Source organism: Schistocerca piceifrons, chromosome 5 (genome assembly GCF_021461385.2).
Source record: "Schistocerca piceifrons isolate TAMUIC-IGC-003096 chromosome 5, iqSchPice1.1, whole genome shotgun sequence".
NCBI lineage: Eukaryota > Metazoa > Arthropoda > Insecta > Orthoptera > Acrididae > Schistocerca > Schistocerca piceifrons.
The window spans coordinates 600,088,910-600,096,975 of NC_060142.1; the positions used below are offsets into that span (position 1 = coordinate 600,088,910).

Sequence of the window (8,066 nt, forward strand, 5' to 3'; positions counted from 1 at the left end):
TTTATTTCTTCTCCATGGATTTTAATACCTACTCCGAATTTTTCTTTTGTTTCCTTCACAGCTTGCTCAATATACAGATCGAATAACATCGGGGAGAGGATACAACCCTGTCTCACTCCCTTCCCAACCACTGCTTCCCTTTCATGTCCCTCGACTCTTATAACTGCCATCTGGTTTCTGTACAAATTGTAAATAGCCTTTCGCTCCCTGTATTTTACTCCTACCACCTTCAGAATTAGAAAGAGAGTATTCCAGTCAACATTGTCAAAAGCTTTCTCTAAGTCTACAAATGCTAGAAACGTAGGTTTGCCTTTCCTTAATCTAGCTTCTAAGATAAGTCGTAGCGTCAGTATTGCCTCACGAGTTCCTATATTTCTACGGAAACCAAACTGATCTTCCTCGAGGTTGGCTTCTACCAGTTTTTACATCTTCATAAAGCGCAAGAATGCGACTTTTAACAAATTCCTTGGGCTGTGACATTTCGCAGCTAACATCCTACTTACAAGGCAGGAGGAAACGAAGGGCGATTCATGATGGTGAGCACTTCCTTCGCATCAGAAGTCAAATTCATTCCCGATTACATGTTTCGAAAACAGATTTCATGAATTAGTTCGTTGCGAACATTTTATCTTGTAAATATATGTTGTCTGCAAACATCATATGGCACAGTTTTCAGAGACTAAAGGTAAATTTTAGATACTCGTTGTGATGCAGGTTCTGTTGCTCTGGCTATCGTATTTTAGTTGACTGTGTTACCTTAGATGTGTCCGCCCCTGGTAGCTGAGTGGTCAGCGTGACAGACTGTCAATCCAAAGGGCCCGGGTTTGATTCCCGGCTGGGTCGGAGATTTTCTCCGCTCAGGGACTGGGTGTTGTGTTGTCCTCATCATCATCATTTCATCCCCATCGGCCCGCAGGTCGCCGAAGTGGCGTCAAATCGAAAGACCTGGACCAGGCGAATGGTCTACCCGACGGGAGGCCCTAGCCACACGACATTTCATTTCATTTTACCTTAGATGTTAGTCCACAGAAGTGGTTGCATGCCGTACTAGATAAAGCGCTGAGTTCGTATTTGTTACGGTGTGAAGTCAAGCGCTGACGCGCCAGTCAGGAACGACAGAGAAGACGGGAAGACGTCAGCCAATCGCACGCTGACCCCTTTCCAGGACGACAACGCTACAGCAGCGGCCCCTGTGTGAAGAGGACATAAGTGCCGCGCCCAACTGGTCGCAGCCCAGTTCTATAGCAGCTTCGATATTAGGCGCTTGTATAGCAGCGACTTGGATTGTTTATACTGAAGAGCACTACTCAATTTGCATGTAGTTCCATGCTTGCGATACATTTGTGTAATTGACAAAGGTAAGTATTGTAATCTTTTCCTTGTGTAATAAAACTCATTAACACGATTTGTTTGAATGTTGTCTATCGATCCGAGAAAGCAGGTTTCCTAGAAACTCCATATTTGATGACTAGGATTTATTTAACAGTATTGACTTGCTATTGGGTTTGAATTGAATCCTGTTGCTTCTACAAATTTCAATTCTTTGTAAAAAAAAAGTTGTCTGGTTAGCAGGACAACATCAGTTGTAACGTTCAAAGCACTTGTAGTGCTGTACACATTTGTATACAGGGTGCTACAAAAAGGTACGGCCAAACTTTCAGGAAACATTCCTCACACACAAAGAAAGAAAATATGTTATGTGGACATGTGTCCGGAAACGCTTACTTTCCATGTTAGAGCTCATTTTAGTACTTCTCTTCAAATCACATTAATCATGGAATGGAAACACAGCAACAGAACGTGCCAGCGTGACTTCAAACACTTTGTTACAGGAAATACTCAAAATGTCCTCCGTTAGCGAGGATACATGCATCCACCCTCCGTCGCATGGAATCCCTGATGCGCTGATGCAGCCCTGGAGAATGGCGTATTGTATCACAGCAGTCCACAATACGAGCACGAAGAGCCTCTACATTTGGTACCGCGGTTGCGTAGACAAGAGCTTTGAAATGCCCCCATAAATGAAAGTCAAGAGTGTTGAGGTCAGGAGAGCGTGGAGGCCATGGAATTGGTCCGCCTCTACCAATCCATCGGTCACCGAATCTGTTGTTGAGAAGCGTACGAACACTTCGACTGAAATGTGCAGGAGCTCCATCGTGCATGAACCACATGTTGTGTTGTAAAGGCACATGTTCTAGCATCACAGGTAGAGTATCCCGTATGAAATCGTGATAACGTGCTCCATTGAGCGTAGGTGGAAGAACATGGGGCCCAATCAAGACATCACCAACAATGCCTGCCCAAACGTTCACAGAAAATCTGTGTAGATGACGTGATTGCACAATTGCGTGCGGATTCTCATCAGCCCACACATGTTGATTGTGAAAATTTACAATTTGATCACGTTGGAATGAAGCCTCATACGTAAAGAGAACATTTGCACTGAAGTGAGGATTGACACATTGTCGGATGAACCATTCGCAGAAGTGTACCCGTGGAGGCCAATCAGCTGCTGATAGTGCCTGCACACGCTGTACATGGTACGGAAACAACTGGTTCTCCCGTAGCACTCTCCATACAGTGACGTGGTCAACGTTGCCTTGTACAGCAGCAACTTCTCTGACGCTGACTTTAGGGTTATCGTCAACTGCACGAAGAATTGCCTCGTCCATTGCAGGTGTCCTCGTCGTTCTAGGTCTTCCCCAGTCGCGAGTCATAGGCTGGAATATTCCGCGCTCCCTAAGACGCCGATCAATTGCTTCGAACGTCTTCCTGTCGGGACACCTTCGTTCTGGAAATCTGTCTCGATACAAACGTACCGCGCCACGGCTATTGCCCCGTGCTAATCCATACATCAAATGGGCATCTTCCAACTCCGCATTTGTAAACATTGCACTGACTGCAAAACCACGTTCGTGATGAACACTAACCCGTTGATGCTACGTACTGATGTGCTTGATGCTAGTGCTGTAGAGCAATGAGTCGCATCTACATCTACATCTACATCTACATTTATACTCCGCAAGCCACCCAACGGTGTGTGGCGGAGGGCACTTTACGTGCCACTGTCATTACCTCCCTTTCCTGTTCCAGTCGCGTATGGTTCGCGGGAAGAACGACTGTCTGAAAGCCTCCGTGCGCGCTCTAATCTCTCTAATTTTACGTTCGTGATCTCCTCGGGAGGCATAAGTAGGGGGAAGCAATATATTCGATACCTCATCCAGAAACGCACCCTCTCGAAACCTGGACAGCAAGCTACACCGCGATGCAGAGCGCCTCTCTTGCATAGTCTGCCACTTGAGTTTGTTAAACATCTCCGTAACGCTATCACGGTTACCAAATAACCCTGTGACGAAACGCGCCGCTCTTCTTTGGATCTTCTCTATCTCCTCCGTCAACCCGATCTGGTACGGATCCCACACTGATGAGCAATACTCAAGTATAGGTCGAACGAGTGTTTTGTAAGCCACCTCCTTTGTTGATGGACTACATTTTCTAAGGACTCTCCCAATGAATCTCAACCTGGTACCCACCTTACCAACAATTAATTTTACATGATCATTCCACTTCAAATCGTTCCGCACGCATACTCCCAGATATTTTACAGAAGTAACTGCTACCAGTGTTTGTTCCGCTATCATATAATCATACAATAAAGGATCCTTCTTTCTATGTATTCGCAATACATTACATTCGTCTGCGTTAAAGGTCAGTTGCCACTCCCTGCACCAAGTGCCTATCCGCTGCAGATCTTCCTGCATTTCGCTACAATTTTCTAATGCTGCAACTTCTCTGTATACTACAGCATCATCCGCGAAAAGCCGCATGGGACTTCCGACACTATCTACTAGGTCATTTATATATATTGTGAAAAGCAATGGTCCCATAACACTCCCCTGTGGCACGCCAGAGGTTACTTTAACGTCTGTAGACGTCTCTCCATTTATAACAACATGCTGTGTTCTGTTTGCTAAAAACTCTTCAATCCAGCCACACAGCTGGTCTGATATTCCGTAGGCTCTTAGTTTGTTTATCAGGCGACAGTGTGGAACTGTATCGAACGCCTTCCGGAAGTCAAGAAAAATAGCATATACCTGGGAGCCTGTATCTAATATTTTCTGGGTCTCATGAACAAATAAAGCGAGTTGGGTCTCACACGATCGCTGTTTCCGGAATCCATGTTGATTCCTACATAGTAGATTCTGGGTTTCCAAAAACGACATGATACTCGAGCAAAAAACATGTTCTAAAATTCTACAACATATCGACGTCAGAGATATAGGTCTATAGTTTTGCGCATCTGCATATCAACACAAGCCCCGAAGTCAACATTACCTTCCTTCAATTGGGCCAACTGGCGGTGAATCGAGGAAGCACGGTACATACTGACGAAACTAAAATGAGCTCTAACATGGAAATTAAGCGTTTCCGGACACATATCCACATAACATCTTTTCTTTATTTGTGTGTGAGGAATGTTTCCTGAAAGTTTGGCCGTACCTTTTTGTAACACCCTGTATATGTCTTCCAATGCTCGTTGGAGCTAGGCAAGGACAAGCGGTCTCCCTTGGTTTCCCTCTTATAAGTACATCTCAGTTTGAGGACGAACTCAGTCTTCGTTTGTTAGTCGTTTCGTATTTTTGGCAGTACCAAGTCCTTACATGTTAAACTCAACTAATGATTTCCACAGCTACAGGATCATAACGTGTAATACCTCTTAGGTGAAGTATAACGCAATGCTCTCAGACAGATACATCGACCGGCCCAGACTGCGCAGCGTTTGTTTTTAAACCTTTTCCTTCCTGAACAACAAGCTTTTCTTCTTCGGTAAATTTGTGAACGTTGCTGCTTAAGATGTTTTAAGGTAAACTAAATTCCTTCACCTACGACAAGGTTAAAAGAAATCTTCTTAACAGCACTAAATTGCGGTATATGAAGCGATTACTGGCCACATTTCGCCGCATTTCTCTGGTTGGAAGGTGAAGAGACTGCTGACCAGAAAACTAATCTCCCAGAAGGAAGGCGGGAACGAAGTGAAACCTGTCATTTTGGGAGGTCATGTGACTTTTATTTCATGATTATAAAATCAAGTGAAACGAACAGCGAAGTTGGTAGTACGAGCACATTATTGGTGTCAGTATGACGTTGCAGTACGTGGGGCCTGAGATGATGCAGAGCCAGTTTAGGTCAGGAATATGCAGAACTGGAAGCCAAGGCGCTATTAAATTCTGCAATTCGTATGCGTTTCCTGCATTTGAAATTACTGCTGCAGTATACTTATAGAGCCCAGTAAGTCAACTGCGTATTTCCTGGTGAGTAAGAGCAGTGGTAAACAGTCTTTGCTGCATCAGTTTACTGAAACTGGTATTCCACAGAGTTAGAATTTCTGGCTTGCGACTAACTGTAAGGGCTGTAAGTCGGATGCGAGTTTTGCAACATTGAAAAGTTTTTCTACACTGTTGAAGTGGATGCTACAGTTAAAGCAATTCCGCGAAAATTTGAAGTGGAACCATATAGAATGAGTTTATTGCGACCGAAAACAATTGATCATCTGCAGTATTTTCTTCCTTGTACTACTTGGAAAAGGTGTCGTCGACCAAGTCATCTGAACATTGATTGTGACGTTTAAAGAAAGACATTACATCCCCTGGCTTTGAAAGTGGTGTTTAACGCCAGCTTTAAGATTTTACAAGAGTCGTTGCTAAGCGGAAGTAAATGAAGTACTGCAACGCAATTTCTGTTATGAAGTAACGACTTTATTAGTTAATTTAATTTCAATGCAATCTACGAATAACTGGAGGTGTCGGCTATTAACTTGAAAAGTATTTCGTAGGCATGCAAAGAATTAAAAAACTACTTCTTACGGTCCAGTCACCACAGAACACAGCCACCATTTGCGGCGAACTAAATATACATCTGTTTTTGGGCAACTGCTTCTAAAAATGACCTAGAAGCATTAAATGCTTCCTTGAGGCACGCAGGTAGCAGCTGCAGAATGTAGTGGTTAATGTCGCTAACGGCAGTAATAATCGAAGTATTTATTGACTTCATACTTAGCAATGGTACTGGCAGTGGCAGAGACGATTTAGGTTGGGCCACGGCAGAGGCGGAAGTCGCGGCAAACAGAAAATCTGTCGCCAGTGAGCTTCCTTACGCTAGAAACTTCATTTTATTTAATGAGTCAATGGTCATCTAAGGTAACAAGTCTCTTGTTTTATTGGCACTGGAAACGTTAGAAAATTTTGTTGCTGGACTGAGATTCGAATTCGGATGACTTCTTCCGCGGTATCTGATCCACGCTGAACAATACAGTTTGATCATTTCGTTGTTTTCCCCAAGATTAGAAACTCCTTTAGGTCTCCACGAAAGGCATATATGTGGTTTCGAATCCTGATCTAGTACACAAATATTCATGGTTTCATTTCAAGCCCTAGCACATGTACACCGAACTACTAGCGATAAATAATTTTCATTTTTAATGTCTTCATGTGTTGTCAAAAATAACGATGGATGCCGTTATTTATAGTCAAGCATGCACACATGTCACTAGTGGTGAACAAACAATTCGTGAGTAGAAAACAACGGCGGCAGGTGCCGAGTTCGATTCCCAGTCGAGTAAAAAATTTGTATATCCCAATCGAGTAAAACATTTGTATCCTCATTTCAAATTCAAACATCTCGCTGCGGGTGAAAAAAATTCGATATTTAAAAGCTGATTTTACGTAGTTAACAATCTGATAACGCGCTGGATTCGAGTCCCCATCACAAAACTTTACATCATGGTACTTTGTTTTAAACATGTGCAAACTTTCCAGAATGAGATTTTCGCTCTGCAGCGGAGAGTGCGCAGATATGAAACTGTGCGCCGGGCCGAGACTCGAACTCGGGACCTTTGCCTTTCGTGGGCAAGTGCTCTACCAACTGAGCTACCCAAGCACGACTCACGCCCCGTCCTCACAGCTTCAGTTCTGCCAGTACCGCGTCTCCTACCTTCCAAACTTAACAGAAGCTCTCCTGCGAACCTTGCAGAACTGATGATGATGAATCCCATACTCCTTTACAGAGCGTAGGGGAGCGACGCGGGAGACCCGCGCCGCATTACTAGGCAAGGTCCTAGTGGAGGTGGTTTACCATTGCCTTCCTCCGACCGTAATGGGGATGAATGATGATGACGAAGACGACACAACAACACCCAGTCATCTCGACGCAGGAAAAAACCCCTGACAACGCCGGGAATCGAACCCGGACCCCGTGCTCGGGAAGCGAGAACGCTACCGCGAGACCACGAGCTGCGGACCTTGCAAAACTAGCACTCCTGAAAGAAAGGACATTGCGGAGACGTGGGTTAGCCACAGCCTGGGGGTGTTTCCAGAATGAGATTTTCACTCCCGAGTTCGAGTCTCGGTCCGGCGCACAGTTTTAATCTGCCAGGAAGTTTCATATCAGCGCACACTTCGCTGCACTCCCGAGTTCGAGTCTCGGTCCGGCGCACAGTTTTAATCTGCCAGGAAGTTTCATATCAGCGCACACTCCGCTGCAGAGTGAAAATCTCATTCTGGAAACATCTCCCAGGCTGTGGCTAGGCCATGTCTCCGCAATATCCTTTCTTTCAGGAGTGCTAGTTGTGCAAGGTTCGCAGGAGAGCTTCTGTAAAGTATGGAAGGTAGGGGACGAGGTACTGGCAGAAGTAAAGCTGTGAGGAGGGGGCGTAAGTCGTGCTTGGGTAGCTCAGTTGGTAGAGCCCTTGCCCGCGAAAGGCAAAGATCCCGAGTTCGAGTCTCGGCCCGGCTCACAGTTTTAATCTGCCAGTAAGTTTCATGTGCTAACTTTGTTACTTGAAATTATATGAAACTTATTCGTGGTTAGTTCACAGGGAGTTAAGGGTGCTGACAAGATTCAAGCAAGCGCACAAAAGTGTTAAAGTTCAGATTTGCTGATACTGGCGAAAATGCCCGTGTTTCTCGACTCTTTATGCCTAGTCACCAATAAGGAACGTTACTGTGATCGAGTCTGGGTCAGGCACGAAAGCTTTGCTTAGTTACCGTGGCTGTAGGTGCTTGATTTCA

General features: G+C 44.8%; 1 non-coding gene across 1 annotated transcript; it reads right to left on the reverse strand.

Annotated features, from left to right (window-relative positions):
* Positions 1–6,861: 6,861 nt before the first annotated feature.
* Trnas-cga lies at positions 6,862–6,936 on the reverse strand. Its single transcript has one exon. It is a non-coding gene; the product is annotated as a tRNA-Ser (tRNA).
* Positions 6,937–8,066: the final 1,130 nt, after the last annotated feature.